This window comes from Eubalaena glacialis, chromosome 19 (genome assembly GCF_028564815.1).
Source record: "Eubalaena glacialis isolate mEubGla1 chromosome 19, mEubGla1.1.hap2.+ XY, whole genome shotgun sequence".
NCBI classification, from domain to species: domain Eukaryota; kingdom Metazoa; phylum Chordata; class Mammalia; order Artiodactyla; family Balaenidae; genus Eubalaena; species Eubalaena glacialis.
Genome location: NC_083734.1, coordinates 16,930,407 through 16,956,799, shown reverse-complemented (window position 1 = coordinate 16,956,799; position 26,393 = coordinate 16,930,407). Strand labels below are relative to the sequence as shown.

At 40.8% G+C, this 26,393-nt stretch overlaps 1 protein-coding gene across 2 annotated transcripts in view; it reads right to left on the bottom strand.

Moving 5' to 3' along the window:
• The window catches only part of FAM222B (family with sequence similarity 222 member B), a 63,088-nt gene that overhangs the window by 36,459 nt on the left and 236 nt on the right, over positions 1-26,393 (bottom strand). Inside the window, exon 1 of one of the 2 annotated variants that reach the window (XM_061175043.1) lies at positions 434-572. The exons of the other annotated variant lie outside the window; for it this stretch is intronic. The gene's annotated coding sequence lies outside the window, so the exon portion shown is untranslated. Of the gene's footprint in view, positions 1-433; positions 573-26,393 lie in introns of those variants that run through there. 2 annotated transcript variants of the gene reach the window in all.

Below are 26,393 nucleotides of genomic sequence, written 5' to 3'. Positions count from 1 at the left end.
TTTCCACTAGCACCTCCTTCCTTTTCAGACTGTTTTTGCTGATTAAGGCAGTCCCAAGTAGGAAAATGGTGAAGACAGCCTTAATGGACACGATGCAGAACAGTTCCAAAAACCCACTCCTATCCTAACCTGCTTTTTTTTTTTTTTTTGGTTTACTGCATCAGATGCCACACAAGAAAGGGCTCCTCTTTTTTCCTCTGTTCATTTTACTACGCGACCGACATTGACACATCAGTAAAAAGAGATGAGAGTCCTGAATCTCCTTACCCTGCTGCACGGGTGAGATGAAGGGAGGGAAAGAAGAATGAAGGGTAGAATTAGAAAATCAAAATAAACTGATTAGATGGGGAGCTCTTACTTCCCATTCCATTTCCCCTTTTCTCACAAGGTTAAGTCGGCTGAAGTCGGGGTTGGTTAGAAAAAGCACACACACCTTGAGCCCTGGAAGGGAGGGAGGTGAGGTTCGCTCCGCAGCGCTCGGTGGGGCTCCGGGCTCCGCCCCGCCTGCCTGGGGCAGCTCAGCCCTCCTCGCCCGAGCCCCGGGAGGATGGAAGAGAAGGGGTTTCTAGCTGTCTTGGCAGGGGGAGGGGGAGGCGGCTGCTCCGGGTGCCAGGCTCTCTGAGCGCAGCACTCCACGGCGCGCCGACACCCCCTCCCCCAGCCGGCTGCCGCTCGCTCCCCCTTCAACGCCGGAAGCCAGCCCCGCCCCCTCAACTCCATCCCGGCCCTTCTCGAGCCCCCTCCAGTCCGCACAGCCAATGGCGAGCCAGGGAGCCAGCCGAGCGACTCACCAAACAGCCAACTGGGGAGGCCCACTGGGAGGTCAGCCGCCCGGGATAGGCCAGCTACCCGCGGCCCCGGCCCTGGCACGGCTCCTCTTTGTTAGAGCTGCCCCCATCTCTCCAGGCCCCCACCCCGAAGCCGGCAGCCCGGCAGCGCCAGGTGATGCGGCGCCCCTTCTCCTGCTCCCCCGCCCACGCCCTACCTGGGTACTAGGAGTGACCCCCATCCAGGCAGTACCTCCCAGAGTGCATCAGACTTCCACAGCAATAGCCATCCGGAGACACCTGAGAGTAGAAAGATGCTCCCCAGGCCTCTCTGCCTCGCCCTTCTTTTCTCAGACTAATCAACTGCACTCCCTCATAACCGTGCATAGATTTAGGTTTGCATATTAGATCAGCTGCACACATCAATCCACCCTGTCTGAAACTCCTGCTTCCCGTGACGCAGAAATTAAGGGGGGAGGGGGGCGCATATTGGTAAGGGATTCATCTGGAAGTTGGTGCGCTGGGAGAAGGAATACATCAAATCATCTGCAACAAACAAAACACCAAAGACACACACACAGTTGGATCCAACCCAGCTCAGATACAAGCTATCTACATCCAATTAAACCCAAGCTAACCACTCCCTTAGCAGGTTTCAGTACAATTAGGAAACAAACATCTAAGTCTTGTTCAAGCCATACACCTAATATTAGAAAAAACTCTCAGGAACTGCCAGACCTCCGCATAACTGGCAGGTTGCATCAACACTTCAATCACTAACGTCAATGTTAAGGGCCTAACACTGCTGGGATGGAATATGCTAAAGACTGTAGAATATTTTCTTAGGTATAGTGGTGAAGCAGTAGTAGGGGTTCATTTAAGAAAAACAAAGTGGGGATGGGGAAGGCAAGTTATTACCTACACTGTCATTTTTGTCCACAAAATTCTTGCAACTAATGTTAAGTGTCTACCTCACACTACAATCCAGCTTAGTTCCCAAGTGCTACTACAATTTTTAAAAAACAACAACAAAACACTTTAAAATTAAGTAGCCTTTTCTTATGTGGAGCCCAAAGTATTTCATATATATATATAACCTCAGTGTTCCGGGAAGATGGAAAAGGAATTGTGTGACATGCCCATTTAAAAGCCAGCTCTTTTTTCTAACCCAAATTAAAAGGCTTGGGCTTAAATAGATTTATGGAGGAACTTCATTGCTGTCTCATAGACTAGGTTCCAGATAAAAAGAACCAAACGTGAAAATTTTATTTTAAATACTGCCCACAAAAGTCTCCCAAATTAGCTAACGAGTCCATTCCCTTCCCAAATACATCTGACCTAAACAAAAATCCTCAAAAGCACAAAAGCAGTTACAACTCTCCATATCATTTAGCAATTCTCTGGCATTTTCCATATTAAAATAACTAAACAATACTTCAAGAAACTACTATTTTAAGTAGCTGACCTAAAAGCTACTCTTGATGACTAAGGTAAACAGCTGTGTCGGTACTTTCCTTCAAATTCTACCCTTCTTGAAAAAGGCAATTTTTCTCTCTTTAAGGATTAAATAGAAACTAAAATTTAGGGAATTCCCTGGCGGTCCAGTGGTTAGGACTCCACGCTCTCTCATTGCCAAGGGCCTGGGTTCAATCCCTGGTCAGAGAACTAAAATCCCACAAGCCGCACTGCGCGGCCAAAAAAAAAAATCCTTCCAAGATCACTCATAAGCCCATTAATTTGCCAAGACATCAAAAACAAACAAATAAACATGCCAGTCTCACCATTATCACAAATGTTCTTGACAATTAGATAATTCAGACAAAACTTCTAATATCCTCTTCTAAAATATAAATGAGGAACTCAGGGTATTTTGAATACCTTAACTAAAATTAAAAAATCAAATTTATCTTCATCTACACAGTCCAAGAAAACAGAGAGGGATTACAACTGTTTAACACAAGATCACAGGGGAAGCCCAAAACACTTCCTCCTAAAGAGGAACTCAAGTCCAATTTCTTTTCATGCCCCTCAAATGTACTCTATCTTATTACCACTACCCTAACAGAGACCCTTACTACGTCTGTGGGGGAAACTATAACTTCTTTCTAGCCTCCCTCATTCCACATAGTACTGCTTTCACATCCATTTGCTCTTCCCCTTAAGAACTACAGAAACAGTTCAATTTATTGCACATTTACTAGGTGCGAGGCCCTGTGTCAAGGGGGAAAAAAAAAAATATATATATATATATATATATACACACACACATAAAATAGATAAATAACAAGGACTTACTGTATATCACAGAGAACTGTATTCAATATATTGTAATAAGTTATAATGGAAAAGAATCTGAAAAAAATACATATAAATGAATCACTTTGCTGTACACCTGAAAAATATTGTAAGTCAACTATACTTCAGTTTAAAAAATATACATAATAAATAATTATGATTTTATCATGATAAACCCATGAAATAGGTATTTCCCCCATTTGTACAGACAAAGAAACTGAGGTCCAGAGAGGCTGAACAATCTGCTCTAGGTCACAAAGGTGGTAAATGGAAAAGTCAATTTTAGAAGTTGAGTATTCCTGGCTCCAAGTCTAATACTCCTATCCATTAAGCTCTACTGTGGCTCTCTGGTGCCTGTGCCATCCAATCAAGCTTCCACTCTATGGCTATTGTATGTTCCACAATCTGGTACTATCCTATGTTATCAAACTTACGCTTCACCTTTCCTCAGCAGTTTACCCCCATAGCAGACAGACCGATCTGCTTGCTCACTGTCTGTGTATCTTCCATTTCTACTTTCTTGCCATGACTTGTACTGTTATAACCATTCCATTTAAATCCTACCCATTCTTCAAGGCTCAGCTCAAATTCCACCTCCCTTGTGGAACCTTCTTTAATACTGTCAGCAATGATTCCTTTTCTGAATCACTACTACACAGTTTAGTACTTAACTGTTCTGTTGTCTAATATGTGATTTGTCTTCCTAATTTAGACTGTAAGTCAAAGCTTATATTACACTTGTCTTTGTATCTTCTCCTTTCCCAATTTTGCACAGTAAGTCATACATAGTAAAGTCCTCTATAAATATTTAGACCAGTAAACACTACAGCAAAAGAATGGTCCAAATCACTAAATGATCCAAGTTCTCATAACAGCCACCAAAGTTGAAATCATTAATAACTTCATTCATTTTCAAGACAGAACAAATAACCAAATTCCAACTCTGCCAGTACTGACCAAGGACTTATCCACTCTGTGCTTCAACAATATCATGGACAAATTGCTAGGAGGGGATTCAAGAGGGCTGGTAATGTTTCTTGATCTGAGAACTAGTTACATAAGTATGTTCAATTTGTGAAAATTCACTGAGCTGTACACTTAACGTGCACTTTCCTATACATATATTTTATCTCAATAAAAAGTTTTAAAACATCAAGTTTCAGATTGTATTATAAGATAAACACATCTATTTTTTAAGCACATATGAATATTATATATATTTCTCTAGGTCCAAGAAAATATCTGTAAGTATATACACCAATCTGTCAACAGTAGTAACCACTGAGAGGAGGAAAAGAGGGGTACGGAGGAATGAAGGAGAAAAATTTTTTATATTTGTTTTACTCAACCTTTTAAAAGATAAAAAACATGCATTAATTTTGTAATTTTAATAGATTAGCTGGGCTTCCCTGGTGGTGCAGTGGTTGAGAATCCGCCTGCCAATGCAGGGGACACGGGTTCGAGCCCTGGTCTGGGAAGATCCCACGTGCTGCGGAGCAACTGGGCCCGTGAGCCACAACTACTGAGCCTGCGCGTCTGGAGCCTGTGCTCCGCAACAAGAGAGACCGCGATAGTGAGAGGCCTGCGCACCGCGATGAAGAGTGGCCCCCGCTCGCCGCAACTAGAGAAAGCCCTTGCACAGAAACGAACACCCAACACAGCCAAAAATAAATAAATAAATAAATAAATTTATAATAGATTAGCTGAGTAGTAGAATTACAAATTATTATTTTTGTAATTTTTAAACTTTCTGTGTTGAACATGACTTACATTCATAATCAGCAAAAGATATTAAAACACAAAACAAACATACCGTCTCTCAGAAACAGAAGAAAAAGATCAATGGGTTGGATTGAAAACTAGTTTAGGTAACATTCATCTAGTCTGATCATTGTTTGCACTACAATATTTCTTGAGTACTCTATTTTGCAAATTTCCCAAATGACATTTTTAACAAGCAAAAAAACCCAAAAAAGGTGCCTTTGATGCTTAATTTATTCAAATCAAAATAAATATACAGCTTTCAGCAGAACCAGATAACAAAAATAAAACAATAACAATGATCTATTCTGAACCTAGGCTAAACACTATTAAAAAGGCATTTTCCAAATCAAAACTACGAGGTACCACCTCACACCAGTCAGAATGGCCATCATTAAAAAGTCTACAAATAACAAATGCTGGAGAGGGTGTGGAGAAAAGGGAACCCTCCTACACTGTTGGTGGGAATGTAAATTGGTGCAGCCACTATGGAAAACAGTATGGAGGTTCCTCAAAAAACTAAAAATAGAGTTGCCATATGATCCAGAAATCCCACTCCTGCACACATATCCAGACAAAACTATAATTTGAAAAGATACATGCACCCCACCCCCCATGTTCATAGCAGCACTATGTACAATAGCCAAGACATGGAAGCAACCTAAATGTCCATCAACAGATAAATGGATAAAGAAGATGTGGTATACATAAACAATGGAATGCTACTCAGCCAGAAAAAAATGAAATAATGCCATTTGCAGCAATGCAGATGGACCTAGAGATTATCATACTAAGTGAAGTAAATCAGAAGCAGTGGGAGGATGAATTCAGAGACTGGGATTGACATATACTGATACTATGTATAAAACAGATAACTAACGAGAACCTACTTTATAGCACAGGGAACTCTACTCAATGCTCTGTGGTGACCTAAACGGGAAGGAAATCCAAAAAAGAGATGTATATATACATATAGCTGATTCACTTTGTACAGTAGAAACTAACACAACATTGTAAAGCAACTGTACTCCAATAAAAATAAAAAAAATAAAAGCGACAAATACCACATGATGTGACTTATATGTGGAATCTAAAATATGCACAAATGAACTTATTTACAAAACAGAAACAGACTCACAGACATAGAGAACAGACTTGTGGTTACCAAGGGGGAGGGTATGGGGGAGGGAGGGATTGGGAGTTTGGGATTAGCAGATGCAAACTATTATATATAGATTGGATAAACCACAAGGTCCTACTGTATAGCACACGGAACTATATACAATATCCTGTAATAAAGCATAACGGCAAAGAAAAAAAATAAAACTTTAGTGTTAAAAAATAAGTAAATAAATAAATAAAATTAAATAAAATAAAAAGGGATTTTCCCCATAAAGACCCACTAGTGACATTTTACAAAATTCAAACACCCAAGAGACAGAACACAGACTTTGACGAGGAAATTTTTTATTCACTAGACTTAAAGAGAACAACAGGTCTGAAAAAACAAGTGTGAAAACTTGGGGGGAAAAAAGAAAAAAGGCAATGCCTTGACTATTATTTCAATGTAGCAAGGTATTCTTTTAACCTTTTTTTTAACTGCCTGCACTTTCTCTTTCAGACACTAGAGGGAAGTATAAAATCCATTCACTGTATCTTTGGGAATTCAATTCATTCATTCATTCACTCACATCACCACGTATTTACTGCATTCCTACATACCAGGAGCTTCATTAGACCCCAGAGACAAAAAGACAAATAAGCTACAAACTCTGTCTTTAAGGTGCTTTGTCTAGTGAAGGGAGACACCAGTTTGAAAAAAAAAGGCAAACTACAACAAAGAATGCACATGAGAACCAAACCCCAACTTTTGCAAGACTGTGGGTTTGGGGCAGGACGGTTTGGCAGAGGGAGAAAAAAACATGTGTCCATATAAAAATTCATACTAGACAAACCAGCTTATCAAAACTGGCTTATTCTCCTATTTACAATTTTCCCACCTTAATCTAAATGGAAATAGCTTCACTTAGAAGGTATCTTTAAACTGTTACCTATAGAAAGTAGAGGAGTGAGGCATTAACGTGTGTGGAAGATTTGCTAAAATATCTAGTTGGCTAGGTTTCAAAATCAATTGTACGCAGTTTAAAAAGCATGAAGGTAACAGATACAATTGGAGTTAAGACTGCTTACATGATAATAAAAATTCTCATTTGAGATCAGGATAAATTACACTACACCCCCCTGAAAAGAGCATGTCAAGGATAAATAAATAAGTAGAAGTTTCCTAAATGTGCTCTCTCTTATGCAAATTAAGTTTCCCAAGTTAGGAAATAGAGTACTCTGACAATTCGTTTCCACTGATGCCTTTGAAAAGCCTCTGTAAAGGGACATCTTGGTTGGAAAATCATTTCCCCACCTAAATAATTCAAGCCTACATAGGAAAGATGAAGACTTTAACTGATAAAGCAGAATTAAAACTCAAAGTCACCAAAAGGGCAATGGAAACATTTGGGTGGTGTATTTTGCCCTAATCCTCAAAATGACTGTTGCATCTTTTGCTATGGTTTGGGATGTTTGGATTGTGTGTGTTGGGGGTGGAGAGTTGGAGAGAAGGAACAAGTTGTTAATTTCTCATACTGATGGAGTAGCACATGGTAGAAAAAGTAAAAGCCAACATCCTGAAAAAGTTTCACACACATACACAAAATGAGACAGCAAACTTGTGAATCAAGCATGATTTGGCATCTTTAAATGAAGAGCCAATTCCCTTCTAGTGCCAAAGCCAATGGCTTCTCCTGTAGATAAAATGGCACAGTTCCTGAAAAAGCCCTGGACGCTGTTTCCCCACAATCCTATAATCTGTCAGAAGACAGAAAACAAAAAGAAGGCTCTGCCAGCCAGAAAAAGCAAATTATAACCAACACAGAGCCAACACTTTACTTCAGACAGAAGGAGCTTTTCTATGCATTTCTGGAAGGAAAGAGACAAAAGAAGCTTACCATTGCTCAAATAACCAAGGCAAACATTTTAACCAAATATCATCTTGGATAAGCATTTGATGCAATAGCCTGCTTTCTCATTTATACATAGCCTTAAAGAATATTTGCAACAAATTGGTCACAAAATACGAAGAATTTTTACAAGTCAATAAGAAAAAGAAACAACCAAAGGGGAAATTTTCAAAGGGCATGAACTAGTTAGTAGTCACAGAAGAAATACATAAGATCAAGTACTACGTATATTCCATATTGTTAGGAAGTAGTGGAAAGTGCCTTCTCCATACAGTCCCAAAGGTATTCTGGCTTGATAGTACTGCCAACTGCAAGCCTCCAGAATGAAAAGAAGAACAATAACAAAAGATAAGGGTGCCTCAAATCATCATGTTGTACACTTCAGTATCTTCCAATTTTATTAATCAATTATACCTTAATAAAGCTGGAAAAAAAATACATTCCTAAAAATATATGATAGAAGCTTTGTGAAATATCTACTCTGGAAAAGAAACAAGAAACAATTAAGTAGAATGGATACAGGTCAACTGCAAATCAAACCCAAAGGAACTAAAATAAGAATTTAAGATGAACCTTTACCTATGAACTTGAAGCCAATCCCTGAGTCTACAATGAGCAAGGCAGATGATGGCAGCAAATAACAGAAAGCTTAAATACAACCACAAATGTAAAGCATCTCCAAGAAAGAAAGTTTACTCCACTGTCTTTGCTGTAGAAGCAGACCATTCAGGGACCCCCTTTCCAGTCACCAAATGCAAAAATAAAGCGAATAATGCCTGGGTGCGGCAAAAACAAGTACAGCCTTCCCATCAAAGAGGAAAAGAAACCTAAACCTTTCACTTGTCCTTGATACAAAGAGGTAATGGATTGTGGAACTGAAATTCCAGAAAAAAGATTCAATTCCAACCTATGTAAAGCTAAGAACTTCATGTCACTTTGTTCTAAAATTAGCAATACACAGGTCTCCACTGAAAAAAATAATACACAAGATCCCAACTGAGCTGTCAGCAGGGTAAAGTTCTGAGCACGTCAGCAGACTATTGCTTAACCATTTCCCTTATCGGTTTTAAACATCAAAAGAACCACATCCCAGTTTTCCTCTATTGTTAATGCTACTTTAGAGGCTGAGAAAAATTTAGTTCATCAGATTCAAATTTCAGGCATTTTCTAAGTACATTATAGGTAATGATGCCACCAATTCTATATTTAGACTCAGGTGTGGAACAAGGAGTGCTAGTTCTGTCTGAAATGGCACTGTGTCTCTCTTTAAAGCCTAACTGCAACCATCACCTAAGCCTGCATTAAAATGTCTATATGGTGTTCCCTAAAATAAAATGCTTTTTCAATGCTTTTTTTGAGTGGTTCTATTGATTGGCTGTGACACTTTAAATATAGATAATAAATCACCACCACCAGTCCTTTAAACAGTCAGAATTTTAACTGCCATAGGGTGGCACTCACACCCTCACTTGAACCAAAAAGCCAAGATGGTAAAACCCTTGTGATAAGAAACCTCTAAAGTGATATTATAATAAACCTTTAGGAAATATTCTCTTTAGTAAAAAGTTGTCTCATTATGGTTCTATAATTGTTACACTCCAGAAAGTAGGATAGCAATCTTTTCCCAAATCCTGAGCTATTTTTTTCTGCATATAGTATTTATAAAAATATATCACCGGGACTTCCCTGGTGGCACAGTGGTTGAGAATCTGCCTGCCAATGCAGGGCACACAGGTTCGAGCCCTGGTCTGGGAAGATCCTACATGCCGTGGAGCAACTAGGCCCGTGAGCCACAACTACTGAGCCTGTGCGTCTGGAGCCTGTGCTCCGCAACAAGAGAGGCCCGCACACCGCGATGAAGAGTGGCCCCCACTTGCCGCAACTAGAGAAAGCCCTCGCACAGAAACGAAGACCCAACACAGCCAAAAATAAATTAATTAATTTTTTTAAAAAAAGAATCCGCCTGCCAATGTAGAGGACACGGGTTCGAGCCCTGGTCCGGGAAGAACCCACATGCCGCGGAGCAACTAAGCCCGTGCGCCACAACTACTGAGCCTGTGCTCTAGAGCCCACGAGCCACAACTACTGAAGCCAGCTCTCCACAACTACTGAAGCCCGCGTGCCTAGAGCCGGTGCTCCGCAACAAGAGAAGCCCCCACAATGAGAAGCCCGCGCACCGCAACGAAGAGTAGCCCCCACTTGCCGCAACTTGAGAAAGCCCGCACACAGCAATGAAGACCCAACGCAGCCAAAAATAAAATAAATAAATTTATTTAAAAAAATATATATATATATATATATATCACCTTTCTCAAAAGGAACTTAAGGGCTCTAAGAGACAGCATATTGCTAATGTTCACAACATCCCAATAAAGAACTATTTAGCATTTATATCACACTTTAACTTGCAAAAGTGTTTTACAATTATTTTCATTAGTAGTCATGCCTCACAACCACCCACTGAGCTAAACTGGTCCTGTTATCCTCATTTGACAGCTGAGAAAACTGATGTATCATAAAGCCAAGGTCAAGCCAGTCTGCTTTTCCAAGACCAGGGACCTGAACCTTAAATACAGTCTCATTCACTCACCAGTGTATGTGTATTGTTCATAACCCTAGTTAAACTAGGGGATTTTTTTGGTTTTTTTTTTTTAAATAAATTTATTTTATTTATTTTTGGCTGTGTTGGGTCTTTGTTGCTGTGTGCGGGCCTTCTCTAGTTGTGGCAAGCGGGGGCTACTCTTCACTGCAGTGCGCGGGCCTCTCATTGCAGTGGCCTCTCTTGTTGCGGTGCATGGGCTCTAGGCGCGCGGGCTTCAGTAGTTGTGGCATGTGGGCTCAGTAGTTGTAGCTCGCGGGCTCCAGAGAGCAGGCTCAGCAGTTGTGGTGCACGGGCCTAGTTGCTCCGCGGCATGTGGGATCCTCCCGGACCAGGGCTCAAACCTGTGTCCCCTGCATTGGCAGGCGGATTCTTAACCACTGCGCCACCAAGGAAGCCCCTAAGCTAGGTTTTGAGAGAACAGGAATCTACCTAAAATGACGGTACAAAAACATTAAGATTATAATGCTTTAACAAAAATATATAACCACATTGGAATACAAATAGGTAAGAATTTAGTAACAACGACACAGGAAGTTTTTAGAAACAGGCTTCCAAAACCTCGCTGTCATCATACGAAAATGAAATGCTTTTCATCTCATTTGCTCCCTCCAACCACTACAATCAGACATCTATCTCCACCAGTCCAATGATAGTTCTACTCAAGATCACCAATAATCTCTAGGTTGCCAAATCCCACAGGTACTTCTCTGCTCTTATCTGAGACAGCAATGCAATACAGTGGTCCACTCCCTTCTTTACATGTTCTTTACTTGGCTTCCATAACATCATTTTTCCTGGTTTTCCTCCTACCTCACTGGCTGCTCCTTCTCTGTCAGACCTCTCTTCTCTAGACACAAACCATTCTAGGTGACCTCCTGATTGAATTCCATGATTTCAACTTCTATCTACACATTGATGATCTCCAAGTCTACAATTCCAGCCCAGACTTCTCTCTGGAATGCCAGGCTTTTCTACCCAACTATCTTACAGCTCCAGTTGGCTGTCGAACAAGCAGCTCGAACTCGACATGACCAAAACAGAATTCTTGATAAATATGTTCTGCCACAGTCTTACCCATCTCAATAAATATAATCACCATTTACCTACCTACTTCTCCAGCCAATAATGGAGAAGTTAGCCATGATTTCTCTCTTTACCTCACTCCCCTGGCTGCTGACAATTCCTGAGCAAGCCCTGTCAACTTCATTTCCAAAAGATATCCCAAATCTACTACTTTTCTACAGCTCTTCTAGCATCTCCCCAATCCAAGTCACCATCAACTCATCTGAATTAATACAATAGCCTTGTAACTAGTCTCCTTGCCTCCACTCTTGATCCCTCTACAATCCAGTTCTACACAGTAACCAGAGTATCTTTTTAAAATTACAAATCAACTCACATCATATCCCTGCTTAAAAGCCTCCAAAGGAAGCACACTACCCTAGCTTTCAAATCTCAACGTCATATGGCCTCTGTCCTCTTCTTGCATCACTCTCCCTCTCACCCACCATATTCAAGCCACATTGGCCTTATTCCTGTTCCTCCAACATACGGAGTTCATTCCTCCTTAGTTTTGCACTGGAATGTTTGATCTGCTAATCCTTGTATCCTCCTGGATCTTAAATGCCATACCCTCAGAGAGATATTCCCTATTCTCCCAATCTAAAGTAGCTATCCATTCATCCACTAATACATCATTCTATTTTAACGCTCTGCAACTGATTTTTTAAAAGTTGTTTGTTGTCTGTTTACCCTCACTAGAACATCAGCTCCACAAGAACAGGGACTGTGTTTACCAGAGAATTGTTAGTTCCCAACACATACTAGAAACTCAATAAATTTGGCAGGCTTAGTTGTTAGGTGCTGCTGAACTTAAAAGGGTAAAAAAGACATAACCCCTACCCACAAAGAGCTCACAATCCAGTTGAGGAAACAAAACATTAGAATAATAAGTGTAATGCTAACAGGATACTAAAATATCAGAGCAGCCCAGAAGCAGGAGTGATTAATTCTGACTTGGAAATTAGGAAGACTTCACAGAAGAAATGAGCTATGAGCTAAATCCTAAAGATTAATCAGGAGATTCACTAGATTATTGGTTATGTCTGTCTGCCTGTTTTGGAAATGTCCTTGGAGGGAAAGAAAACAGCCTAAGCAAAAATATAATGAGGAAAGAAGGAAGGAAGATGGAATCAAGCATGTGCTATGTATCAGGCACTGTGGGTAATGAAGGGTTTGAAAGCGAAAGCGCATAAGTAGTCTTAGAACTTAGGAAGATCACTCTTGTGGCAGTGTGGTGGATCAAGTGAAGGATGATAAGACCTGAGGCATACAGACCAGTTAGGAGGTTACTGCAACGGTCCAAGTGAGAAATGAAAACGGTCTAACCCAAGACTTCAACAATATGGCTGGAAAGGAAACGGCAGGTTTAGGAGACCTTGAAGGTTAAAATCAGACCTAGGTATCAACCAGATATGAGTGATGAAGGAGAAGGAAGAAACAAGGTCAAGTCCAAAGTTTTTGATTTAGGCAACTGTGTGGCTGTTAATACCATTCAACTAGGCAGGAAATCTAGAATGTTTAGCTTTTGTGGGGAAGACAATGAATTCTGTGATGCCTATGCAACGTCTAGGTGGGTTTTGGAAATATAGGCCTGGATTCTAGGAGGGAAGGAGGGATGGCGCAGGGGAGAGAGAAAGAGAGAGAAAGAGAGAGATTTGAGTTAAACCTAGAGATCTGGAGAATTTGTCTGTGTGTGCAGTGAATTACATCACCTGTGAAAAGAAAAAATAAAGGCAGAAAGACTAAAGATTCGGCTGAAAGAGAAACAGTGATACAACAAGGTCACAGAGGATTAACAGTATAGTGAAGAAAGGAAAGGCCAACATGAATATAGTAAACTCTATAGGTGTGGAAGAAAGAAGCAAAGATAATTTCCACTTGACAGCCTTTGAGAGAAAGGTGGGGGAGAGAGTAACATCAAAGGACTAGAGATTAATGATTTACCAAGAACAGGCAAATATTTAGGTGAGATATAGAAGGCTAATTGGATACCCAACAATCCCCTACTAAGAGGAAAGATCTTATTTTATCTAAATAAAAGTCCTTACTCAGAAATTTGAGATCTGATGGAAAACCAGAGTATTTGTGGAAAAAAAGGGCACAGGAGAGACATGATCCAGAAACACTAGCAAATAGTTCAAATTATCTCTCACCAAAAAAGCAGTAGCAAAGGGAAGAGGATGGATGCCCAGCAGAGGGGTGCACCAGGTCTTCATTTTGGCTGCACCAGGTCTTTGCTGTGGCACACGGGATCTTCGTTGTGGCATACGGGATATAGTTCCCTGACCAGCTATCGAACCCAGGCCCCCTGCACTGGGAGCACCGGGTCTTACCCAATGGACCACGAGGTAAGTCCCCTCATTATGTATCTTTTAAATTATTTAAAATATATTCAACAAAGAAATTAAGTTTAAAAATTCAGATATTTAAGAAGTTATATTTCTGGAATTCTTTCATGTTTTTAAAGACTTCTTTAAAATCTTCTTTAAAGTCTTCTACCCTCAGACTTTCTTTCTTAAAAATTTTACACAGGGACTTCCCTGGTGGCACAGTGGTTAAGAATCCCCCTGCCAATGCAGGGGACATGGGTTCGAGCCCTGGTCCGGGAAGAGCCCACATGCCATGGAGCAACTAAGCCCATCCACCACAACTACTGAGCCTGTGCTCTAGAGCCCGTGAGCCACAACTACTGAAGCCCGTGTGCCTAGAGCCCACGCTCAGCAACAAGAGAATCCACCGCAATCAGAAGCCCACACACCGCAACGAAGAGTAGACCCTGAGAAAGCCCATGCACAGCAATGAAGACCCAATGCAGCCATAAATAAATAAATAAATAAATAAATAAATTTTACACAGTAAAATTCATTTTATAGTGTCCAGTTCTAAGAGTTCTCATAAATTCATAAAGTCATATAACTATAACCACAAACAAGGTACAGAACAGTTCTATCACCTCCCCAAAATATCCTCATGCTACCCCTTTGTAGTCAAACACTTCACCTACCTTTAACCCAAGGCAATCATTGATCTGTTCTCCATCGTCCCTATAGTTCTGAGTTTTCCAGAATGTCATATAAATTCAATCATGTAGTGAGTAGTTTTTTTTTTAATTGAAGTATAGCTGATTTACAAAGTTATGTTAGTTTCAGGTGTACAACAAAGTGATTCAGTTATATATATATGATATATATATATATATATATATATATATCACATATACACATACACACACACACACACACATATACATTTTCTTTCAAATTCTTTTCCATTATAGTTTATTATAAGATATTGAATATAGTTCCCTGTACTATACAGTAGGTCCTGGTTGTAGAGAGTAGCCTTTTTGAGTGTGGCTTCTTTCACTTACCATGATACATATGAGATTCATTCACGTTACTGCATATATGAATAGTTCCTTTTTGTTGCTGAGTAGTATTCCATTGTATGGATATATCACAGTTGGTTTTTCCATTCCAAAGTTGAGGGACATTCAGGTTGTTTCCAGTTTTGGGTAAGTACCAATAAAGTTGCTATAAATATTCACATACAGGTTTTTGTGTCAGAGGTTGTCATTTCATTTGGGTAAACACCTGGGTCACATGGTTAAGTGTATGTTTTACTTTATAAGAAACCACCACAGTGTTTTCCAAAGTTCCAATTGTTCCGCATCCTCATCAGTCCATAATCTAGACAGTTTTCTTTTGTTGCTTTTTAGTCATTCTAATGGCATATCTCATTATGATTTTAATTTGCATTTTTCTAATGACTAAGATGTTGAGGACATTTTCATGAGCTTATTTGCCATCCATATATCTTCTCTGGTGAAGTCATTCAAATCTCTCACCCATTTTTTTAATGGTGTCATTAGCTTTTCTTCTTGATGAGTTTTGAGCTCTTTATACATTCTATATACAGTTCCTATCTTGATATATGACTTGCAAATACTTTCTCCCAGTCTGTGTCTTATCTTTTGCAGAGTAAAAGTTTTAAATTTTGATGAAGCCCAATTTATCAATTTTTTTTAATGGCTCTTGCTTTTGGTACTGTATCTAAGAACTCTTTGCCTAACTCAAGGTAACAAGGATTTTCTCCTGTTTCATTCTAAATATTTTTTAGTTTTCCATTTTACATTTAGGTCTGTGATTGATCTTGAGTTAATTTTTACATAAGGTGTGAAGTGTAGGTTGAGGTTCTTTTTTTTCTTTTTTTTGCGTATAGATATCTAGTTGTTCCAATGACTAGCGGTTGAGAAAACTATCCTTTCTCCGTTGACTTGCCTTGCACCTCCGTCAAAAATCAAACAGCCCTATTTAATAGTGTGGGTCGGGCTTCCCTGGTGGCGCAGTGGTTGAGAATCTGCCTGCCAATGCAGGGGACACGGGTTCGAGCCCTGGTCTGGGAAGATCCCACACGCCGCGGAGCAACTAGGCCCGTGAGCCACAACTACTGAGCCTGCGCGTCTGGAGCCTGTGCTCCGCAACAAGAGAGGCCGCGACAGTGATAGGCCCGCGCACCGCGATGAAGAGTGGCCCCCACTCGCCGCAGCTGGAGAAAGCCCTCGCACAGAAACGAAGACCCTAAACAGCCGAAAATAAATAAATTAAAAAAAAAAAATAGTGTGGGTCTATTTCTCGATTCTCTAGTCTGTTCATTGATCTATATATCTATCCTTTTGCCAATACCACACTGTCTTGGTTACCATAGTTCTTTAGTAAGTCTTGAAATCAGGTAGTATGAGTCTTCCAACTTTGTTAACCTTTTTCAAAATTGTTTTGGCTATTTTGTTCCCCTATAAATTTTAGAATCAACTTGTCAAGGATTTTTTCAGCTTCCTCAAAAGTGTCTACTTATAGATGGAAATTGGCTGCCTAGGTTAACCTTAAGAAAGACGATGGGGTTACAGGCATCCCTAGTGGCCCAGTGGTTGAGAATCCACCTGCCAATGCAGGGTACACAGGTTTGAGCCCTGGTTCGGTAGGATCCCACACTGCTGCAGAGCAACTAAGCCCGTGCGCCACAACTACTGAGCCTGCAAGCCACAACTATGGAGCCCGTGAGCCACAACTACTGAAGCCCATGCACCTAGAGCCTGTGATCCGCAACGAGAAGCCACTGCAATGAGAAGCCCTCGCACCGCAACGAAGAGTAGCCCCCACTCACCACAACTAGAGAAAGCCCACGTGCAGCAACGAAGACTCAACACAGCCATAAATAAATAAATAAACGATGGGGGTATTGTAAGGGTTGGAAATTCTAGGCTTATTTTTCAAGGTTCTGATTTTTCACTTGCACACCTGTTTTGAGATTTCCTTGCAGTTGTACAGAAGGGAAGAAAAATGCTTTGTATAAAGATGTGTATTAATATTATTTGGTACAATAAAGTTGAAAACACAATTTTCCTAAAAAACATGCTGTTTATCTCAAATAGTGAAAATAAAAATGTTAAACTTATACTTTACAAACAACAGTCCCTCTGCTGCCAGTAATCCTAACTCCAAGTCATCCTTCAGGTGTTACATTGAACATTCTTTCATCCATCCACATGCCTTTCTTGATCCCCCAAATATGGGTTAAGGGTTAACATGTTTCCATTGCACCCTGAGGTCCTCTAACATCCCTCTTAACACGTTATATTCTATAACTGATAGCTAACTTTGTTTCTCCCATCAGGACATAAACTCTGGGTGGGCAGAACTAGCTACACTAGCTAATTCATTCTTAGCTCCCAGCACAGAGTAGGCAATGCATAAATCTTTGTTGTGAATGGCCAATTGCTTTGAATGACCGGAAGAAACTGAAAAGAGAATGTCCTACCTTGTAGACATACTGTAAAAGGAATCCTCCAAAAGAGTAAAAGGGGATAACAGCTGTTAAAAAGGAGAGATCTTGGGGCTTCCCTGGTGGCGCAGTGGTTAAGAATCTGCCTGCCAACGCAGGGGACACGGGTTGGTCTGGGAAGATCTCACATGCTGCGGAGCAACTAAGCCAGCGTGCCACAACTACTGAAGCTCACACACCTAGAGCCTGTGCTCCGCAACGAGACGCCACCTCAATGAGAAGCCCACGCACCGCAACGAAGAGTACCCCTGCTCCCCCCAACTAGAGAAGGCCCACATGCAGCAACGAAGACCCAACGCAGCCAAAAATAAATAAATAAATTTAAAAAAAAAAGAGATCTTCAATGAATACATGAAGAAATGGACGACAAACCTATAGGTTAAACGATAAATAGTAGACATATGAAATCATTCTGTATGGACCTATTTGGATACTGTTCCAAACAAACAGCTGAAAAATTATTGAGATAATTGGGGAAATGTGAAAACTAACTGGATAACTGATGCTATTAAGAAATGTCTTAATTTTTTGTGGGATTTCTTTTAGTCCTTATCTTTTAGAGATATATACTGAAATATTTATTCATGAAATTATCCTGGATTTTTAAAAAATAATGTAGGTGGCTTAGTGGGTAGGGGGTACATAGATGAAACAAGACAGGCATGAGTTGACAACTACTGTAACAGAGTGATAAGGGTTCATTATACTGTTCTGTCTACTCTTGCATATATTTGAAATTTTCCATAATAAAGGGGTAAAAATATAACGTACCTACAGAATTATTAATTTTCTTCTTAACATTAAATCCCCAAGGAAAGGGAGAAAAAGAAAAGTATGGGAAGCTAAGCCTTGAACCAAGTCAAGACCCTAGGGATGTCTGTGATCCCCAGCATTTGATTCTCCAGTCAAAGCCAGACATCCTGTTCAATGTCTATATTAAAAATGCTTAGCTAAAATCTACCAACAACTTTAAACACTCTGCAAATTCCTTCCTTTCATAAAACGTGCCTTTGCTTATATTTTAAAATCATGAACTAAAAAAAAAGCACCTAAATTATACCAAATTGTCCTTCCAAAAAGCAACAACAGCATGTATATCTTTCACTTACCATCGGGCATATTTATTTCAGTGTTTTCAGTTATTATATAAATGGTGGAAAGCTGTGTGGTAGGAGAAGACTGCACAGAGTTAGTTGACTTGAGTTCCCAATCCCAACTCTGAACTAACCTGGTATCACTGATTCAAAATTATCCTGTGGTCTTCAAATCAAATCTTCTGAGGTTTTGGTTCATAAAAATCACCAAGCTTGGGACTTCCTTGGTGGCACAGTGGTTAAGAATCCACCTGCCAATGCAGGGGACACGGGTTCGAGCCCTGGTCCGGGAAGATCCCACATGCCGTGGAGCAACTAAGCCCAAGCTCCACAACTACTGAGCCTGCGTTCTAGAGCCTGTGAGCCACAACTACTGAAGCCCGCACGCCTAGAGCCTGTGCTCCGCAACAAGAGAAGCCACTGCAGTGAGAAGCCCGTGCACCGCAACGAAGAGTTGCCCCCGCTGGTCACAACTAGAGAAAGCCCGCGCGCAGCAACGAAAACCCAACGCAGCCAAAAAAAAAAAAAAAAAAAAAAAAAAAAAATCACTTAGCTTCTAATCTGAGGTACTCAGTGGAACAGATACCTTTTTTTCCCCCCCATATCTATAATGGAACTGATGTTAGAAAAGGCAGTTTTCAGGATTTCCCTGGTGGTTCAGTGGTTAAGAATCCGCCTTCCAATGCAGCGGACATGGGTTGGATCCCTGGTCGGGGAACCAAGATTCCACATGCTGCGGGGCAAATGAACCTGCGCGACACAACTAGAGAGCCTGTGTGCCGCAACTACAGAGCCCACACGCCACAACTAGAGAGGAGCCCGTGTGCCACAACAAAGACCCAACACAGCCAAAAATAAAAGAAGGAAGGAAGGAAGGAGAGAAAGAAACAAAAAATAAAGAAAGAAAAGGCAGTTTTCTAAGTCTGGTAAACCACTGAGAATAGGAAAAGAAAATGTACAGCTGACATGCACACTAATTTCCTTTCATTGAAAAATTTACAAACTTATATACGCTTTTAAGCAGGAATGGTATCCTTATTTAATTAAAATACCATTCTTTCCACTAAGATGAGAAGTTTTGTGTTTTATTCTTGCTTGCAACCTAAAAGCTGCTAATTTAAGCCAAGTATGTAACACATTAAAAAATGTAAAAATAAGTATGAACTACTATTGAGAAAGTACTGAGTGCCACATTTCCATTAAGCCAATCCCTCCAGATGATGTGAATGAACAACATATTAAGCAACTGGAACTTAGACTCACAGGGTCATCATGCTGGCTTTAACTATTACTTACACCCTAATGATTTCTAGATCTGCATCTCCATTCTAAACCTCTCTACCGAACTCTAGACCCAAATATCCAGAAGCCTATTGGACATTTGCTCCTGGATTTCCCAGACACCTCAAATCTAACATACCAAAATCAAACTCATTTTCCCTCAAATGTAACACCCTCTTATTCCTGTATTCCCTATCTTGTTTAATGACATCACCATCCACTTAGCTGCCCAAGCAAGGAATTTCAAATCCATCTTCGACAACTCCTTCTCCCTTACACACTCCCCAACATAAAGTCAATAAGATCCTTCTAGTCAGTCTCCTAAAAAGCTCTTTAATCTGTCTACAATTCCATCACTACCACTGTAATTGAGATCTTCAATATCTCTCAAGCAACCATCACACCAGTCTCATAACGAACTGTCTCCCTGCGGCCAATTTCTCCTTTTAAAATCTAACTTCCACACTGTCAACAGTGTTAGATTACTTTTCTTTTTTTTTTAATTTATTATATTGAAGTATAGTAGATTTACAATGTTGTGTTAATTTCTGCTATACAGCAAAGTGATTCAGTTGTACATATACATTCTTCTTCATATTCTTTACCATTATGATTTATCACAGGATATAGGACCTTGCTGTTGATCCATCAGTGTTATTTTTCTTAAATAGTGATCTGAACTCTCCCATAGCACCTACAAAATAAAATTCAGACCCCTCACCAAGGCCATCCACAATTGGGCTCCAACCCATCTTTCACCTCATGTCCTTCTACTTCTACCTCATACCCCATGATCTATGCACATTAAACCACTAGCCTGAGGGTCCATACTCTTATACCCTTGTGCAAGTTGTTCTTTGCACTTGAAATACTATCTTCTCCAATCCTTTTCTGTTGAAGCAGCCAAACTGTATTCATTCCTCAAGATTCAACTGATTCTTCCTCCAGGAAGCCTTCTCCAACCTTCCTTTCCCACCACCAGGCAGAACCAGTGCTCCCATAGCTCTTAGTGCAGATCTCTATGACAGCACATACTGTATTGGTTCATAATTACATATTTGTCAGCCTCCAATTAAAATGTGAGCACCCTAGGGGACTTCCCTGGTGGTGCAGTGGTTAAGAATCCGCCTGCCAATGCAGGGGATCCAGGTTCGAGCCCTGATCTGGGAAGATCCCACATGCTGCGGAGCAACTAAGCCCGTGAGCCACAACTGCTGAGCCTGTGCTCTAGAGCCCGGGAGCCAGCTACTGAAGCCCGCGCGCCTAGAGCCCGTGCTCCGCAACAAGAGAAGCCACCGCAATGAGAAGCCCGCGCACCGCAATGAAGAGTAGACCCCGCTCACCGCAACTAGAGAAAGCCCGCGCAGCAACGAAGACCCGACGCAGCCAAAACTAAATAAACAAATAAATAAATTTTTTTAAAAAAATGGGAGCACCCTAATGGACTTCGCTGGTGGTCCAGTGGTTAGTTAAGACTCCATGCTTCCAACGCAGGGGGCACGGGTTCAATCCCTGGTGGGAGAACCAAGATCCCACATGCCGAGCAGCGTGGCCAAAAAATTAAAAAAAAAAAAAAAAGTGAGCACCTTAAAAACAAGGATCATGTCATTTACATTTTAATTCTCAGTGCCTAGCACAACGCCTAACACACGGTAGGCACTTCAATGTTTGCTGAATTTGACTGCTGAGGATCAACCCCAAAATTTTTCAATGAGACCAGAGTCCAAAAAGCTTAAGAGAGTCCAGTTTTGGGGATTTCCCTGGTGGCACAGAGGTTAAGACTCCGTGCTCCCAATGCAGGGGGCCCGGGTTCGATCCCTGGTCAGGGAACTAGATCCCACATGCATGCCACAACTAAGGAGCCCATGTGCCGTAACTAAGGAGCTGGTGAGCTGCAACTAAGGAGCCTGCCTGCTGCAACTAAGACCCGGCACAACCAAATAAATAAATAAATACTTTAAAAAAAAAGAGAGAGAGAGAGTCAAGTTTTGGCTTACCGGTGAAAAGAAAAGACCCTACAGAAATTCATGCTTATGCTATTTTTCGTTTTTCATAGTTTTCCCTACTAGCTTCAGGGTTAGTTACCAGAAAATTAGTAACTGAGTCTTTTTTTTTTCTTTTCTTCTGAGTCTTTTAAGTCACTCCTTAAATGACCTATATTTTCCCATGAAACTGTACAATCCAGCACTGTACCAAACCACCATTTTATAACTGAGTTATCAAATCTGATAACTTATTACCCTCCTTGTATTAAATGTATCTTTAATAAAGAAAATTTAGCATTTTTCCTCTCAAGTTGTATTCCTTTTCACTCTAAGTTACAAAGCTCTAAAAGGGACACAATCAAGACCTTGATAGGCAGTGAAAAGACAGAAGTAGATATTAAACACTTCTCTGCTGAAAAAGCATTCACCTCACACCAAGAGTACAGGGGCTTCACACTTATCCCCTCTCTGGTCAGCTGTAAAGCTTCAGCCCTTCCCCTGGCCACTTCACTTCTCACACATACTCTCATTTCCCAATTTATTGTATTAGAATCATCTTTTTAGAGTTGTGATATTTTAGGAGTTTAAATCCAAGAATTAGGCTCATGTCTCTTCTGAAAATGTTCCAAGCTTCCTGTCCTGCTCTGCTGCATTATACAATGTTACTCTGCCAAAGCCTTAGCTCATTTCCTCCTCCGGCTTGCCCTGATATGGTGGTACACATCAATAATGCCCTCTCCCTTCCCATTTTCAGACTTTACTGTCTGTCTGGAATGTCCTATCTTCCATGTCCATCTGTGAGGGCCTATCATGCAGGTTCAATGCAGCAGAGGCCTTTACTGACGATATCTGAACCCAGCCCTTCCATCAACTCTCATAACAAGCTGTACCTTTCTCTAGTAGAGCACCATTTACTATACTCCATCAATTGTTTTTTTTTTTTTTCTTTTGGCCATTTGGCATGCAGGATCTTAGTTCCCCGACCAGGGATCGTACCATCGTCCCCTGCAGTGGAAGCATGGAGTCTTCACCACTGGACCCCAGGGAAGTCTCTCCATCAATTCTAAGACACCCTTTTTTCCGTCACATTTCTCTGAAAACAGGATACATCTTACAAACTGATGGCATGCCAGTCTCATTAGCAGCATTTCTTCTTTCTTAGTGGTATGCAAGATAACTGTGAGCCTTACAATCATTAGCACCACAGATTTGATGAAATAGATATTGCATTCTATATAATTACTTTGTATACTTCTGTTTCCTTCACTAGACTGTGAACTCCCAGAGGGCAAGGGCTATGTCATAATCATCTTTGACCAGTGATTTGGGCACAAAGAGAGTGTGTATCCAACAAACACTAGTAATAATTAGCATTCATTTAGCATTTACTGAGTATCAGGTACCACTCTAAACAGTTTACATGTATTACCACATTTAACCCTCACAACAACCCTATGAAGTAAGTACAATTATTATCTTTGTTTTATAGATGAGGAAACAGGTAAAGACACAAGAGTAAGCTTATTCAAAGATACACAAAGTTGCAGAAGATTTGAACCCATGTTTGCTGATTATGATTCATATTATTATTTTTCCCTTCAGCAAATATTTAATGAGCAATTACTCTATGCCAACAACTGTGCTAAATAAATAAACACTGATAAGCAAACCCTGGTCCTCAGAAGGTTACTCTGAACCACAGGTCCATTCTTGAATCCTTTACCCTCCAAACATCAGAACCAACTTACAAATTCACTAAGTTAAATCCACTCTCCTCACAACATTGTAAATCAACTATACTTCAATTTAATAAATAAATAAATAAATAAATCCACTCTACTTTTCCTTTTTAACATTTTCTCATATAGTATTCCTTTAAGTTGTTAGCACTCTATCAAGAACCAAAACAAATGACAAACCAAAAAAAAAAAAAAAAAAACCCCTTTGTGCTCAATTATTAAGTGGCTATAAAAATATCACAAAAGTGACTTCAGCTAAGGAATAGGTGGCGAGAGCAGAAAGGCTCTGAAGAAACAAAGATTCTGTTTGCAAGCAAATATTCTCAGTGAAAAAAGAGAGGGAGGTAAAAACACCAAAATTTTGTTTTTATACAGACTGCTTTAAAAAGGTTCCCCCGAGGGGCCTCCCTGGTGGTGCAGTGGTTAAGAATCCGCCTGCCAATGCAGGGGGCACAGGTTCGAGCCCTGGTCCGGGAAGATCCCACATGCCACGGAGCAACTAAGCCCATGCGCCACAACTACTGAGCCTGCGCTGTAGAGCCTGCGCGCCTAGAGCGCGTGCTCCGCAACAAGAGAAGCCACCGCAATGAGAAGCCCGCGCACCGCAAGGAAGAGTAGCCCCCACTCGCCGCAACTAGAGAAAGCCCACGAGCAGCAACGAAGACCCAATGCAGCCAAAATACATTAATTAATCAGTTAATTAATTTTTTAAAAAAATAAAAAGGCTCCCCTGAGGCATGAGATGCTTTTTGCTTTTTTTTTTTTTTTAAAGAAAAATGATTCATTTTATTAGAATAAAAATGAACTGGTAAACCTTATTCCTTTTATTTTAGCTCTTGCTATGTCAGGGATTCAGGGGAAGTCCTTACATCCCCACTTTAGACGGACTGCTCACACAAGGCAATCAAGGCACTGGCCATCCCCTTTCTTTCCTTCAGGGGAAGACTCCTCATTCTGTAACAGTAATCTACTACATAAAAGGAACCACAAATAGGAAAGAGAATAAAAGGAGAGGACAGGAAATTCTCATCACAGCTGAACAAACCTCTACCATTTTAACATAATAAGGATAGTATTTATGGACTTGTTTGAACTGATGGAAATTTCCAATAGAGGGGAAAATGCATTACCAAAATTAAAAATAAATGTCCAACTATTAAAAATAAGATGGTTAGGTTAGTTCTAACATTTTATACCTCTACTTCATCTTCCATGTGGTGGTGAAAGACAGAATAAATTTGTATCCTGTAAATGACCTATGACAACAGTAACAAATGCTTTCTTTTTTAAACTATCCTCTAAATAAGAATAAAAAACTTACCTCTGTGTTATGGACAGAGATTTTATCGGGACAGCCAAGGAACTAAAGCAAAAAGTTAAAAATGATATATCACTGTGTATTTCCAGGAAAGAAGTAAAACACATTTTACCAGATGGAGAAGTTAAAGACAACTAAGGTGCATTTCCCTATTCCTACAAAATAATTCATTCTCCTTATCTGTGAACCTTCAAGGATCTAATACAGCTACTCCCTACCTTTGGTCAGATGAAAGACAAATCACTCACTAATTTCCAAAAGACCTCGCCATTTCAAGCTCTGCATCCTCAGAGGCAGCAGAGATGAAGCATCGTCTCTTTCTGTCCTTTTGAAAGGAGTTTCATCTCTTTCAAAAGCTGTGACTAGAAAGCCATTTTCTCTCTCTCCAAGTACACAGTTTAACTCTGTCCTCTGCTTTGTCCACCCTAAACAGCAAGAACAACAACAAAGCCTCAGGAGCGCTCCTTCAGCCCCTCAGAAACAAACCAGCCACCTCTTGGGCTCTTGCACAGCTGCTTCTGTCTTTCTTTGAGAGGCACTCCACCCTGGAGGTTCCACAGGCAGGGTAACAAAAAGTGGAGATGAAAAGTTGCTATACGCTATCTAACCTCTAAAATAGAGACAGGGCCTTGGGGCAACCAGAGACTCTTGCAACGAAAATCTTTTTTACAATTAAAAAATAACAAATTGTATTTGCACATCCCTCACTGTGCACCCCTCCCAGTTTGTCTCAAACTAGTTTCTTCAACTCATCATAAAGCACGTTAGTACCAACTGTGGTTACAAGGGAACAAACCTAAACGGGCTGTGTTCAGAAAGCATTTAACAGATTGGCCTTCCATTCTCTATTGCCTCCCACTTGAGTAAGGAGCTACATACCACTTGTAAAAATGCCTGAGAGTATGGTATTTTTCCTACACAAGTCTGATGGTTAATTTCTCACATCACAGAAGAAACTGGTATTTCTGCACATGATCTGCTGTGCTGATGAAGAAAACACGTCTGTGCCTATTGAGGTTTTACAAACAATATGTTTCGCCTTGACAAAGAAATCAGTCATTCCATTAATAACGGTTAAGATCTAAAATCCAGTGATACTGTTGGTGATATAGCAACCTCGGCACAGTACTCCCAATTTACAATTTTTATAAACGATCTCAATCACATACATGATGCTTGCAGTAGTCCGTTGAAACACATTACATCTTCCAGAGGTTCAGAAAGGTTAAGTGGGACCTGCCCAAGGTTACCTTTCAGCTTTAAACAGCGGTGGACGTGGGTTCGAAACTGCCGGACTCTAAGCCCCTAGCTCTTTTCCTTGGACCCCTCCCAGGTTTAAACGACCCCCACCCTCTACCCAGAGCAGCCTATTACTCCGGGCGACCGGCTCTTCCCTGCCTGGACCAGAGCCGTCTTCTTCAGCCCCAGCAGGGCTTTCATCCTCCACGCACCCCCATCCCCCGAGACGATTCTCTGAAAGAAGCAGAAAGGGAGAGGCGACCGAAAGCTCCCGGGGGAAGGGACGATGACAAACGGGGAAGCGCGGGACACTGCCCCTGCGGCGGGCTCCTTCACTCTGCAGCGCGCACCCCGTTCCCTCCCCAAGCTGTCCAGCCCTGACGCCGGGCCATCTGACC